The following is a 15,784-nucleotide window of genomic DNA, read 5'->3' as shown; positions in this document are numbered from 1 at the left end:
TGTTAAGTAAAATTAAAGTAATTAAATTAATGTAAGGCACAAAGAAGTAAATTTGATTTTTTTTTCACACGATTGTATACATTACTTATTTCATCGAATACGCAAATCATCATACCTTTAATGATTTTGTTATTCCATCTAGTGTTGTTAATTTGATATGAATTCGCTAGAGTACTACCTTTAGCTATTCATACTTCCATGCCTTCTCGTTAAATATCTCCTTTACTGGATCTTATTTTTAAAATAAAATGATCATTATGTCCTTGGGCTGTTTGATACAACTATTAACTAAGGTGGTGTACTTACCAATTATACAATTCCGAGTACTTGCCTAAGGCTGTCTTAAGGCATCAATACCTTCTGATCCTGGCATCACCACCTCGAATTAAACAGCTTGGAAAGATTACTATAACGAGACGCACATCAGTAACGTGTTCTCCTAACAGTTTGTTCAAATATGTAAACTTGCTTACAAACCAGTCGGCGCAATTTCCGAACCTACTAAAAAGAACTGCTTGATAATTATAATTTCTCGGAACCCATTCTGGTACCATTAAGATCATTTTCCTCCCCTAGCTAATTTATTTGATGCAGGCAAATGTAAATTCTATATTTGCCACTGTTTTGTCAAAAATGACTGAACATTTATATTTTCTAAAAAAAATACTTCTTAGTTAAGGGCTTATTGCTCCAATTCAGAAGTTCATACTAAGTATTACCTGCCTAGTTTATTTAAGGATGGTTATATCATTTCATACCATTGGCTACTTTCCATCTCCCTAGGTTTTGAAGATGAATGGTTTGAGATTTCAGAAGCAGTCTGATCATGCTGGATCTAATTGATCTGCATGTTTTGGTTTACATTTTCACCACATTGTTTGAACTGTTATACCGGATACACGTTTACCGAAAAAAGTGGTTAGGTTATTATAAAAATCGGTACATTTTTCTCAGGTTGTGAAATGTTTAGTACACAATAGGAGCTTTCTCCCCACATATGATAGGTTGTTGTTCGCCATCATGCCATAATATCCCCTAGAGCCCATTATGACATGTAGAGAATAATAAACATCATGTGGTGATTGTCGTAAACTTGCAAGCAGCCACCAATCATTTACCTCTCAATAAGCGTTGTGTGCCATTTAAAAGGCCATACCCATAATTACTTGTCATTCATTCCTCGTTACAACGACCATCTTTGGCTTTTTTACATAGTTGTCTTGTATAAAAAAAAAATATTTTCTCTTCTTATGATTTATAGTCGATTTTCAGTTGATTGCTTTCCCATTGTAGTTATCACTACGATTGATCGTAAAATATGTAGTTCGAGTATTGAACGCGAAAAGCTTTTTTTTCTTCTTTATTATATGTCACATGGATTTCATTCGCATTACCTCTCGATTTATAATTCTATAAATATGCACTTCTTTATTATTTTAGATATATGGCGAAGTTTGCACTAGTCCTGTTATTCGAGCGGATAAGAAATATCTTTACTAAGACATGATCTATAACTCATTCCAGGTATGTTGATAAAGATCGGCTTATGGCACCATGCGACGAGTGGCTTTGTATTTTAACACGTCTGTTTTTCGAAGAAGGGGTATAGCCATTGTCATGAAAACATTGATGTCAGAGGGGGCCGCGTCGTCGGCGACGTTACACGAACAATATTATCAAAGACATGACAATAATGTTGTCGCATGCACCAACGTCGTTGCATAAAACCTTTCATTTACTATAACTCTAATACTGGATTGTATAATTGTTGAGTGTTGCCACTTATGCAATATTTATATACAAAAAATACAGAAACAAGTTCAGTAGGCGAAATTTTAAACATAACAGTAATGCCACAGGGTTAACGCCAAAGACATATAACAAACAAAATCAAACCAAAACTGACAAAAGACCGACTTCGTTCAGTTATGATTGATTAGCAGTTATATCTCAAATTTGAGAATATTCGTCTATGTTATGAGTGAATTCTTCAAAGAAAAAAAATATTCTAAGCAAATAAATGTTTTGGCGCAATATAAAAAATGAGGCATTTAGTAAAGCCATTTAAAAAAAAAACAAAAAAAACATCATGTTTTATGGTATGGCTAAAACAAACACAACAAAACGAACACACTGAATTTCACACTCTATTAACAGTATTCGGCATTGTAAATTAACTGTGTTTTAGAATTAACAAACAGTGTTATACTTATTCAAGCAGAACATTTTAGTAAATATAATTCAAGACATAAGATAGAAACGCATCTACCTCCAGGGTTTCCTGTTAGCAGTGCTATTCTATTTCTTGAACGAAGAGGTAACTATGTCATTTCACAATAATTTATTTCTTTTGTAGGAAAGACACTATTGAAATTATCTCTGTATTAATATAAATTATGTATTCACAATTGGAAAATGGTATTTAACTAATTCGCCCTAGAATAATTATACTTAGGTTGTTCAATACCTTGCTGCAAACACTCATTATTAACGTAACCTTTACGTTGCAGAACGTTGTATGAATTTATGCTTGAAAACATTGTGTTTTTATTTTTAAGAATGAAAGTTATAAATATCATTATTATCTTTATCTTTGAAATAATCATTTCGAAATTAATTATAGATTTAGAGCGTCTGGGATTTAAACTTGTTAACGGTTTAAACCTCATAGTAATGGGTAGAAAAGCAAATGACACCATTGCAAGCAAAAATTGTGAGATAAAAGGGTGAAATTATTTTTATTCTAATGAAATGTCAATTACATAATATGATTTGAATAAAACATGTCTATTTCAGCGTTTAATTGATTCTTGTAAGGTTTTCTCAGGTGGGTTTGTATTTCGTTAAGGTTGATTGGTTTAGGTGTTATTGAGGTTAAAACTCAATTTAACAGCATTAAACACTCTACCAACACTCAGATTATATTCATTATTATTGCACAATGCTATCTTTTTTGTTCATTTTCTTATCTCGTACGAATAGCGTCGACAAATCAGGAAGCAAATCTATTTACAAACAAAAATGAAACGACGATTATTCGTTCTACCCAGACACCAAAAGCAATACTTGGTGTTGAGCAAATCCCTTTTTAAATTGTGTTTTGCATGACGTTTTTAACGAGCATGTAATAAATTACTTGTGTATCATGTGGCATTTTCAAACATGTTCCTTCGGTTTAAACAATATGCTTTCAATGCACATTTTGTCACAATGTCGCGAAAATGCGAATCTGTTAGTGCTTTATAGTCACATATTCATTGCGTTCAACCAACAATACGATATATACATGTCATTGAAAAATGTCGATGTAATAAATGTATGTAAACTAATTGTTGTAGGCCAAAAGCTAAATTCTGCTCTGCGTGTATGAATGTACGTACTTAACTAACATAAAGGGAAATACGGGTTGAAATATAATTTACTTTATGCTTGTGGTTAAACTCGTGGACGAGTCAAGTTTTATAATATAAAAGGAAAAACAAAACGATTGCCGTCTTGGATCGGTCAGCAGGTCATCAGTTCAGTTTTGTATAGTACACCCTGAGTTGTTCAAATATCCTCTCTAAGCAACTAAATATGTATAGTTTAATGTTGAGAGTTGTTTGGCAATTTTAATAATAAAAAGGATCCTTTTGGCGAAGTGAATTTTCCGCTGTAGATATATGCGTTCACTTGAACTTATGTTTTTCTTTTCCTTTTTTATTCAATTACTTTAATATATTTATTTGTGTTTATAGGAGGGGACACCATTTATAAAATAACTTTATAAATGTCACAAAAGTCATATCTCGTAAGAAATCGCTGAACTTATAAACAGAGACAAACGATATTTATTCATTAATAACTTAACTGTTATATTTCTAAGCATAAAATCATCATACTATCTAAATTCATTATGAAATCATCTTTTAAATCATTTTATTATAAATTCAAGTTTGAAATATACTATTACGATATAATTGTATACAGTATTTGCTGTATTATACAATTTACTTTAATGAGAATAGTTTATTTTTCTTCAGAGCATTGTTGAACCGATAATTGTATGCCTTATTCTTATCATGTATGTGAATGTACCATTGTTAATATTTGTAAATATTGTGTTTGTCCTCATGGACCGTATGGCTTATTGGATTTGAAATAAACCTTCTTATTCTATATGTATAACTACTATTTGATTGTTTTACGTATACAATGATATTTTTGGCGCATTTTAACAACATTTGGGCATTTCACCGTGACTGCCTTTGCATGAACAATGAAAGATAATTAAAATAATGATTTCTGCATTTTAATCATGATTCATATGTTTGTACTATATCATCTTTGGAACCGGGAAAATGTTATTGAATCTACATCAACAACTGCTAAATTTACATCCTATCATCATTCTTTTATTGTGTAAGGGTGAAAGTCCGAAAGATGTCCATCAGGTCATAGAAAGAACAGTCCGGGGCACGTTTATTCAAATCATAATGTTTTAGAGTGAAGCTGACAATTCAAATTAAAAAAAAAAAATAGCAATACAGTTCCTGTTCTTTCCTCTGTCATCAAATCGCTATTCTTTGGCAAATTAAAAGTTGATTTTAAAAAAAGCGAATCGTTTAATTTTTACCAATTATGGTTTTACATGTAAGACCTATAGAAAAACTTTAACATCATAAGTTCAATAGTTTGATATCAATAAAATAGAGGCAAAACTTTACAACAGAAGATAAACTTCAAGGTAAAAAGAAAAAAAAAACGACCAATTTCTAATAAAAATGCATAAAATCCCGCTGAATTGATTGAAGAGAATGCAAGATCTATCACAGATTTAACGTATAAAAACTGTTTTGAAATAAGTACAAGAAAACAAACATTGTCCATGTTTTTATGTTACTGTGAAACTCCCTGAATTTGCCAATTCCATATTCAGTGCCACGGAATATTTTGCACAATCGCTTTATCTGAACAGAAACGCAATATAATGCGACCATTAAATTTGAATTATTGCGACAACCATTTCACAATTAAATCCAATATAGCTCATACCACGGAAGGAAATATTATTTGAAAGTTGAGACATATTGCTGGAATGGACACGACTTCAGTTTACATCCACGCGAGACACCAATTAGAATAACGGCTGCAAATAAATGTCCCTCGGTTTCTTTTGGTTTTGGTCGTTTCCGCAATAAGCATTGTCTATTCGATCATTTTTGTCTTCTATAGAAATATATTTAACAAATTGGTTCATCTGTACAATCACCTGTAGCGTCCTTTAAAAGTTTCATTGACAAGCAAATTAGCCCACAAGTTCATTAAAAATTGCCATAAAAACACAAAAACTTAAATCATTATAAAGCCTTGCAACATACCATAATCTAATTGTATCTTCCGATCATTTCCATTGTTTATTGATGAAAATATACTCATATCTATGATGATAAAACCATGCTTTACAATCATATTGGAAATAATTATCTTTGGAAATCATTCAAATCATTTGTCACAGAGTATACTTTCAAGCAGTAATGTCAAGACCATTGATGTAAAAATCAAATCATATCATCTACTGATAATACTGGTAACACATTATACTGATAACACTCGAGTACACAAAGGCGTATATATATATATATATATATATATATATATATATATATATATATATATATATATATATATATATATATATATATATATATGTACTCGGCCGCTATAGGCATAATGTGTTGCCTGCTGTATTCAAATCCCAAAAGCGGATATAACGCAAATGCAAAGCTCATGGCCTCGCCTTTCTGCAAATGCCAGTCTATATAACAAATGTTTCTCATCAGGTCTTGATTCTCAAAATGGCATTAATAATAATAATAGCATAACTTTCACATAATCAAAAACACAACGAATATGGTAAACCTTTTCCAGCCTTATTTTTTACAGGATTCTGGGGCCCGTTTCAATAAAATATTTTAGTCATACACCTTAAGATGCGTTAGAGTTCAGCCGTAAAGTTACGGTCAAAATCTATGCCACAAAGTAAATCATACGACTTTTATGAAAGGGGGACAAGCAGGTTTAGGTTTCTCGGAAAGTTTCATTGCAAAATCAAATATATTGTGATTTCTTTTTCTAGGTAATTCGTTGTAAGAGGAATTATGTAGGATATCAATAAACATGACGTCACATCCGCTGCATCATGACTACAACGGCATATATGTTCTAACATGAAATGAAAATGACAGAGATGCCTTTCAAACGAGTGAAAATGGTCCTGCACACCCAATATCAACAATTCACACGTCCAGTGTCACTAATATACAGGGAATTCATTTCTGGTCATATATAATTACTAGCATTATCGTTAAACAGCAGTGCCACATACTCGACATCATTGTCAATTAGATACTTAATAAGAATAATGGTCGTGAGAAGTGGCACACTCTGCGAAACTTGATTGATATTGTAACTTTAAAATCGTTTTTCTGTACACGAGGTCATATGTCGTTTTCAGTATGGGATTTTCTATACATTATTACATCATGTTGTGTTATTGTTGTTTAATACATAAACAATACACAAAATAGCACGTTTATTATGACCGTTTGCGATTGAGACATATGCTGGTGTGTGTTGTTTTTTATTTAAGCATTGGGATCGCCTGAGCCTTGAACATAACTCACCTGTAACGAGATTTATATCCCGAAGATATGGTTAAATATTAGTTCCATTTTGAAAAAATTAAACTCTTGCATGTTTGTAAACCAACTGGGAAATTAAGTTTTATGATGGATAGGATTTGATTTCGCAAGAAATAAATTATTCAAAACCAACTTCCGTTGATATACAAAATCAAACATTTTCAGCGTTAAATATGGGACGCTTCATAAAGAAAATTGCTAACAATTTCACATACGTTTAATATAGTCATGTTACAAATAACTTAATGATTAAATTGCATATATTCTATCGTATATGAGCCTAGGTTTAAATTGTGTTGTTTTTTTTTGTTCAACAATCCAGGCGTTATATGGTGTATAGATCTCGTAACAAACTTACATGTACATTTAAGTTGCCCAAATACATGTCTAGTTCACCACACAATGACTATCTGAGCCACCGAAGATTATACCAATGGACCATCATGATTGCTTTGTGAATACACTTTCTATCTCGAGACGCTGGGGCCAGGAAGTGGTAATGCAAGTTTGTCACGAGATCAAGGACCTTCAATACTTAAAAGATATAGATTAAATTAACACCAATAAGTCAGTTGTAGCGTAACAGCTACTGAACTCTCAGAACTTTATAGAACTCTTTAAGTTATTAATCAACTATTGTTTCAATGTTCATTCTTTATTTAAAATAGTCTTTCTAAATATAATAATATAGTTTAAGTACAATATAATGTTCTAATCTCATCCCAAAGCCTAATCTAAGTCCAAAAAGGACTCAACCCCGAGTTCACCTGGCCCCGTCTGCTTCACAAAGCACACACGTTTTTGTAATTAAGATGACAATTTATGCATTACTGTGCATTTGTACCAATTTGGCTGTTAATCACTTCCGCATTTCTTTACAATCGAATATGACCAACAATAATTACTAAATATTCATTATGAAGACAAATATCCATTTAAATAAAAGCTAATTATATCATAAAAAATAACCTTAATAAGATCATTATTTTACACTTATCTCTTTCTTTTTTGATCAAGATTTTTATGAAAATCTTTGCTTCAACCCCAAACAATAGTTATCATAATGTTACACAGTAATAGATAGGTCATCCTGTTGATTGAAACAGAAAATGCTCTAGAAATAAACATTTGTCTAATATTGCTATTTAAAAGTCATTCGATCGATAAGATGAAATAAAATTGGAAAGGCAGAAATGCGACGAAACCATGTTTTTATTTTCACACTCAAGGATTTGGGTATCTAAATAAAAGCAGTGATCGTCTTCTTTTTTTTTTTTTACGACATTGAACTGAAATAAAATTTGTATTTCCACCGAGTTGATATGAAGTTAATGAGCCGAAACTGTTTTTTTTTCTTCACATAGCAATAAGGACTATGACCTTGACAGTACTAAACACAAAGGCAAACCCTAATACGCTTGCTAAAAACAGGTTCCACCACTATACATCATTTCCTAATAAAGGTTTTGAACGGACACTTTAGTTTATCTCAGTGACTTTGACGTTGCCCTGGATACCTATCCACAATCCAAAGTTTGATCAGCATAGAAACTACCTACAATATTTCACTATTTACAGCAACTGTCGATTGACATAGGCATTTACAAATCCATCACTCCACATCGCAAGACAAGCGATTTGCAGACAATGCAGCGGAATGGTAATATATATATATATATATATATATATATATATATATATATATATATATATATATATATATATATATATATATATATATATATATATAATGGTTTGCTGATGTTGCCAGAAGCAAAAGTAAATTGATTATCTACCTAGGTCAATATAAAACCCAGTTGTACAATTAGAAGATTTAACATGTAATAATGTTTTACCGAATTTAAAAAGCACATGTTATATTTGCTAATTCTAACTCAATCCTTACTTTTTACACCCATTACTCAATAATGAAACAATGAAAGCGTCAACCAGTTTACAAACTGTACTTGGCCTAAATGAAACATTCCCTCACTGCCAAAGTTAACATAATAATTATTTGGTTTTCAATTTACATAATATTTTTGCTTATATTTTATTTTATTATATTATGTTTGTAAGTTTAGATACCTGACATGTTTATATGTATAACTATATGTATTACGACGATGTACACATGTATAAGTCGAATAAACTGTCTGTTCTGTTCTGTTCCTAAACATAAAAAAGTTTGACATATAAATACAAAATATCAAATGATTTTAAACCTCAACTCAAGTGATTTAATTGATCACATAACATTAAGTGTCGTTAAATAATGAACGTTAATAATTACAATTACCACCTCCGTATAGTAATTTATCAATGCAATTAATATGGCCTATTTTTAAACACAACAACATTTGTTTTTATCAAGGTTTACTTATAAACCCCACGTTTGACACTATTCGTGTAGTACGTAAATATGTTTTTGTAATAATTTGACAATTTGTAAGGAATTACCATACCATCGGCAAATAACATTTATTTAAAGATTATACCGCTGTTAACGTCAAATGTCGAAAACATATCTCAAATTTCCAAACATGCAAAGAAATTGTAAAGGCGACAACACGTCGCCTTGTTTCAAACAAACATAGTATGGTAAACATCATTTTACACAACTAGCCTAGGGTTTCTTATGCTGTGCAAGCTAATATTTAATTTGAGCAGATTTTTAAACGGAGCAAAATGAAAAGTTCTAAATTATATTTATTTTTTTACTTATTTCTGATATTTTCTGTTTTGCATGATAAACGAGGAAATGGTAATGTTCGCCTTAAAAACATTCTTTAAAAAATGTTGTCACTAAACCTTCTTATGCATTATTGCGAATCATTAAATGCTTTGTTGTAACAGATCGTATTTGAAATTGATAATATTTAGTAAATGAGACAAATGAATAACATGTGGATATATATTCAAATTACATAAAACAAATTTTCAAGTTTCCCTTAATATTTCATCACCTATGTAACCTCAAGGACACCATGTTAAAGCAATAACAACACAGCGTTATTGCAAGGCCAATGCAAATTTAAACCTCAAGGCATTTTCACCTTATCTCATCATCTATCTTCAAACATACAGGACCTAGGGACACCATATCCATTCATTTTTGTAAACATAAAATACAAAACAGAGGAAAACAACGTAACAAGTTAAATAAATATAACACAAATTGTTTCCATTAGAAAGCGAAAATTATTACATTTATGACACTCTCTACCCTATGTATTACAAATAAGCATATTAAATGCATTTTTATAGTTTAATATCCCAAACAAATAGCCCTGACATTAAAGGAGACTATGACTATATTTCAGTTACTAATGTATTATAACTTAGACCTCCTGTGTAAATTGTTAATTCTTAAACACAATATTGATAAGGAGTATGCAAGTCAATTGTGTTAAGCAAAGGATCCACTAACGAAACACATTAAAAATGCAATGACAGCTCACTCAATTCAACTGATAAATGTACACATGTTGGCATTGTACTTAATTTGTACATTGTCGTGTTATGACAATATACAGAAACGCTCACGCAAAGACGATCCTCATTATTCGGTGTTCTAAGTGGCGAAAGAAATTCAGGAGATGTGAATCTCCCTAATTCTTGGTTCCATCGTCATTGAAACGTCGTTTCCAATAGTCATTGTTGGAGCTGAACTATTGAACAATATGTCCAGGGTCGATATTCTTTTCCTTGAAAGATTTGAAATTAATGTATTTAGCATCTTCCTGAGACAACACGTACATCTATGGCCTGGGACTCTTCAATACTATTTTGATCTTCCGCCTATGCATTTATACGGTCATTTATAATACGCGATAAAATCTTATGCATTACATTGATTAATGAAATGCAAAGAGCGTTATATAACTCACTATAACTAAATTTTGTCTGCTGGGAAACGTTATAATTACATTTCGTTCATGTTATTTGCACCCAGAAATAGCAATATTTGATAAATCTAACAAAAATAATTGAAAAGCATCAAAGCCACCGACTCGAGGCAATTTAGTAGTAAAAATTTAAATTATTATCAACGGAATATTGGAACTTTATCTGAGGTAAAGTATCCTTTGGGAAATGAGTTATGTATTGCCGTTATTCTAAAACTTGAAAGTTGACCAGCTATTGCTTTAAAATTTTCAAACCGAAATCAATAACTATCATAAATAATTCATGTTTCACCAAACAGACCTGAGCTATAAGCACAAATAAACACCGCTGTCAGTACGCAAATTTATGGGGATATTAGTTAAATAAAAGCAAATGCTCATATCTCATTTTCGGAAATCGTCAAACAGCAAATAACTCTATAATTACTGCTTCGTTAACCAAAATACCAAACCATAATAATATAGCTCGGTCAACAAAGCGTACTCTTATAACGCTATCAGCGTAAAACATACGCGACTATCTCGATCTGATTCTGCTGCACATTTCGGTATTAAAATTCACTAGTTTTGTAAATGTGACTGTGTCGTGGACAAAGATCAACCATCGCTATTTTCATTGCTTGAAACTAGTGACTCAACAAATGTTATATTAGAGACGTTTGCAATGTCGTTGGTTGTCTGTTTGTCTTAATCATTAATATTTAAAGCATTGAACACGAGTAGTGTTTTGGGGTCCCTGTAGTTTCCATTACATTTAGTTTTAGCTTGTTTGTTTGATACACGAGAAAGTATAAGGCATTTGTACAGCTTTTGCGTCGTTGTCATCGGCATTCAAAGCCATTAACCATTCAAGGTATTCACATGAAATTTGGTACACATGTTGCCAACGACAATGCTTTCATATCATAAAGGTCCATAAACCTGGCAACTGTTGAGTCATGCCACATTTTGACTGAATAACAATATCCGTCAATGCGCTACGGGAGGATCGAGGAAAAACACAGGAAAGCAGAAAATGTGGGAAAATACCACTTGATCTCCACACTGATCGTCCACCTGGCTCGCATAAGTGTAATGTCGCCGCTACACAACTTGATATTAAAATTGTTACGAAAATTAATAGTTGAAATAATATAGTTGAAATAATACTTTATATAAATTTTGCTGCTCTGATGCGCTTAAATCACAGTATTACGTCAAGTCGTAGAACAACTTCAAATAAGATGTTAGACAGATAAAATGTGCGGCCTTACGTAGATTTCGCTGGACTTGTGCGTTGCTGAATTAGTATGTTGCTAGATTTTCATAACTATATATCTGTCCGCAGACTACAAACTACAGCGGTAAGTTAGTATTTTTTCGTAAAAATCTCGAATCCTTTTGGAAACTGCTAACAGGTTGTCTGTGTATTTATATAACGGATCCGCTCACGTGGACCCTGAACATGGCGGAACTATTTCCAAGGTTGTTTAAAGATGATCAGTCGAATCTGACGAAGCTTGTATGCGGATGTAATATATCATTTATACATCAGCCTTTCAAATTCTGAAATAATTACTAAATGCTTTCTGAAATTAAAGATTGTGAAATCAAAAGGGCCCGATATATTTAATCCTGATTTTACGAATGTTGCCTCTAAACAGGTTTTTTTTTTTAATTTTCGACTACTGAGCTTGTCCCTGCGTTTTCTATTGTATGTTTAAATACAGGAATCCAGATATTATAGAGGGATGATGTTTTTGTCCCCGTGCAACAATCTGACAATAAAAAAGATCCATCTAACGATGTAGGGGCTCTGGAAACCATATTCGGGATCGAGTGCGCTCTCACCCGATATGGTTTCCTTTGTACAGTAAATCCCCTATCGGGCCACCTACTAACCCCGTAACTTATAATAGTCGGTGTGGTAAAATGCTATTTATTTTTTTCGAGTATTGCCATCTTAAATCGTCATACAATTGCCATTCAAGAATAAAATAAGATTCATTTTCTAATAAAATAAATGCAAGACATTTTCTATCACAGTGCGGTAATGCTACTGGTTTGTGCGATCTATCGGTTTCAATCTCTAACACATTTGCAGATGCTCTAATTCTCGACAAAGCAGTCCTAAATTTCACTATTTTAACACCTGACAAATAAGACTGCAGTTCAAAATCTGCAAACAGTATGTATGATCTCGCCCCAGTGGATTCACTCATTAAACTGGTTGATCCATATGTTTAAAATAGTATGTTATGGAAACTTGAATATATAGGTTTACAACACGAATAGCCATATCATAACAGCAATTGTTTTTTGTTGTTGTTTTTTTCAGACGTTCGAAGTTGCATTAGGTAGATGTAGTATCTGTCTCAAAGTGAAAGTGGTGCCTAGTTTGATTATATTTGATTAAATTGAAATATGAACAATAAAAATAACGATTGCTTTGGTCATATTTAAAGTGCATACTCTTATCATTTTTAAACATAGATGTGTATCAAAATTAAAAATAAGTATGTTACTTATGTTGCAAAAATCTGCTATCGTCCTTTAAAGGCACACAATATAGGCTGATGCAAAAACTATTTTTTTAATTATACGAGGGATGATCCAAAATAAACAGGATTGTTCTCACATAACCAATATGGTTTAATATTTATGCATCAAAATATACATTAACAAGACGTGGATAGTATCCGCTACAAACACTGACAATTTCATGAAAATAGTACGTATGTTGCAAAAGTTACAGGGCTCTGAACAAGGTCACTAACGCAGACCCGGCGGGTTAAAACGGTATATATATTGTTACACTTGACCACTCAATGTTGTTATGAGTACGCCAGTCCTGTTTATTTTGGATCATCCCTCGTAATGCATTATTATCATATATATTTATTTATCAAAACAAAAAAGCACATGCTTTGTCAACAAATTAAATAGAAAAAGGATATTTTAGCGATTTTTAATTGGGTAGCTTATGGCCCAAAGCTACTAATTGAAGAAAAAAAAACGTTTATAAAAGCTATTCTTGTATCAGTACATGAATCATATGCCCATAACATTTAGTGTGCGTCATTAGAGGTTCTACTGTGATCACCATACGGTTGTCTGTAAACAGATAATTTTGCCGATCAATGCTATGCAATCCCTGTAAGCTGACGTTGCTAAGAGTAAGCAAAGGGTTATTTACTCTCAGAATCTCCGTGTATGCAGTTGGATTTCAGGTACTTGATTAAGTGTAAGTGATTACCTAAATTTCTTGGTTATTGTGCGTGTTATCAAACTAAAATTCCTATTTTAAAAAAAGTGTTCTTTAAATCATGGAAACACTAATCTATCGTGATTAACCTGGAATTGAATTTTGCCGAAATTAACCATTTAAATCCTGGAAACACTACTCTATGGTGATTAACCTGTAATTATATGCAATTGAATTTTTGCCGCAATTTACCCGTTACGTATTATACAGAGGTCAAGGTGTCAACCACAAAGCATGTCAAAACAATTAAGAATAAGAACATGCCAAATTGATTACATATCTAATGCCACAACGTGAGAAGGTTTTCAGCTTCCCAAATATTAATTAATCTATTTAACAAAATTGAAAATAAGCCGAAACATTATTTTCTAGATATCAATAAAATTAGTTTATGTGTAATGTAGTGTGTACAAATATATAATAAACAAGCTAAAGTGCCATTACATTGGAAAAGATGCGATTGCTCTTGTTTATACAGTTTCAGTCTCAGTTTGTTTTGTAATATCAGCAAATACATGCCTTTGGCCAAACACAAACATTGCAATCCAGACACAGAAGAAAAAAATACACACATTTATATTTGACAAAGTACAAAGTATATGAATATATTTACACCTCAACTTCCATTCCTTAAATGAACTGCCTTTCGGCAATTGCATTCATCAATCGATGAACGCAACATCTTCGGATATGTTCGGATCGTAATTCATTGCATAACAATATACATGAAAGCTATTGATCTTGTTATTGGTTGTATTGTGTCTGCAGGTCCCGTAAAATATAGCTCAACATTTTTAAAAGTGTTAGTTTAAATATATTGGTACCAGAAGTGTTTCAATTTTACGTTTTAAAGTGATTTCAAGTAGTTGATCATTTCCCGCGTTATTGTGACGTCATTTGAAAAAAAAATGATTTCGGTTATAGTCGGGTCGTTCTATTTACCGAATGGGTAAGAACGGGTTACTGAAAGGTTTTCTTAAATGAAAAGAAGTATTTTTTTAACAATTCTTGAATGAAATAATGAACTATTGGTGTAAATATAAGGAATGAATTGCGTGGTTGATGTCATTATCGGGGATATGAACGCAATTGGGATGGTCAAAGTACGCGTGGAGTCCTTCGGACTCCACACACATTGACCAACCCAATTGCGTTCATACCCCGATAATGACATCAACCCCGCAATTCATTCCTTAAATCAAATGAACAAAGCAATATATTGTATCAGATCAAGAAACAACGACAGCGAGAGCATCAGTACGTTTTGTCATAGCAATAAATACAAATTTGGAAAGATGATATTCCGACTGTTATTACTAGACACGATGGATACAAATTTGTTAATACTGTAAAAGATCGTTTCAGGTTATATTTAGTTCTCAGACCAGTACACAGAGGACAAATGCACAAAAAGTGGCACCGTATTAGTATTACATATATTACACTATATTCTGTTCCTTCTAACAATGTTGTTTTATCTTCCAGTTTCTATTTCTAATGAATGTGTGCATAATCTAAATCTTGACAAAGAATTTCGATGACACTCTTTATCAAAGGTTTCAATATATTTTTCAAATGCACCTTTTCATAAATTAGTTTGATACTGTAATAAAATGGTTACTACAGAGAAGAGCCAATAGCCAAAGCATGCAAAAAAGTGTTACAGGTGAATATAAGTTTTAGGATCCTTCTGAATTTTTTTCTTGACGTGTGGATAGATTTTGAGATAGGAAACTGACGCTAAACATACAATGAATTTGGTGTAGCCTAACAATAGTAAAATCGGTTATCGGTTGCCGCTGGCTGCTCTTGGGAATTGCAAAAAACACGTGAATGCATTACTTCTGAGTTGGATATTTCGAAAAACCGTTTTTAACTTTCTAAGCAACAGCAGCTCGAATATAGTTTATGTTCTGTTTATTCGTTGGGGCATAGAACGTAATTTAATT

This window comes from Mya arenaria, chromosome 12 (genome assembly GCF_026914265.1).
Source record: "Mya arenaria isolate MELC-2E11 chromosome 12, ASM2691426v1".
Taxonomy (NCBI): domain Eukaryota; kingdom Metazoa; phylum Mollusca; class Bivalvia; order Myida; family Myidae; genus Mya; species Mya arenaria.
Note: the sequence above shows the minus strand (reverse complement) of the source record.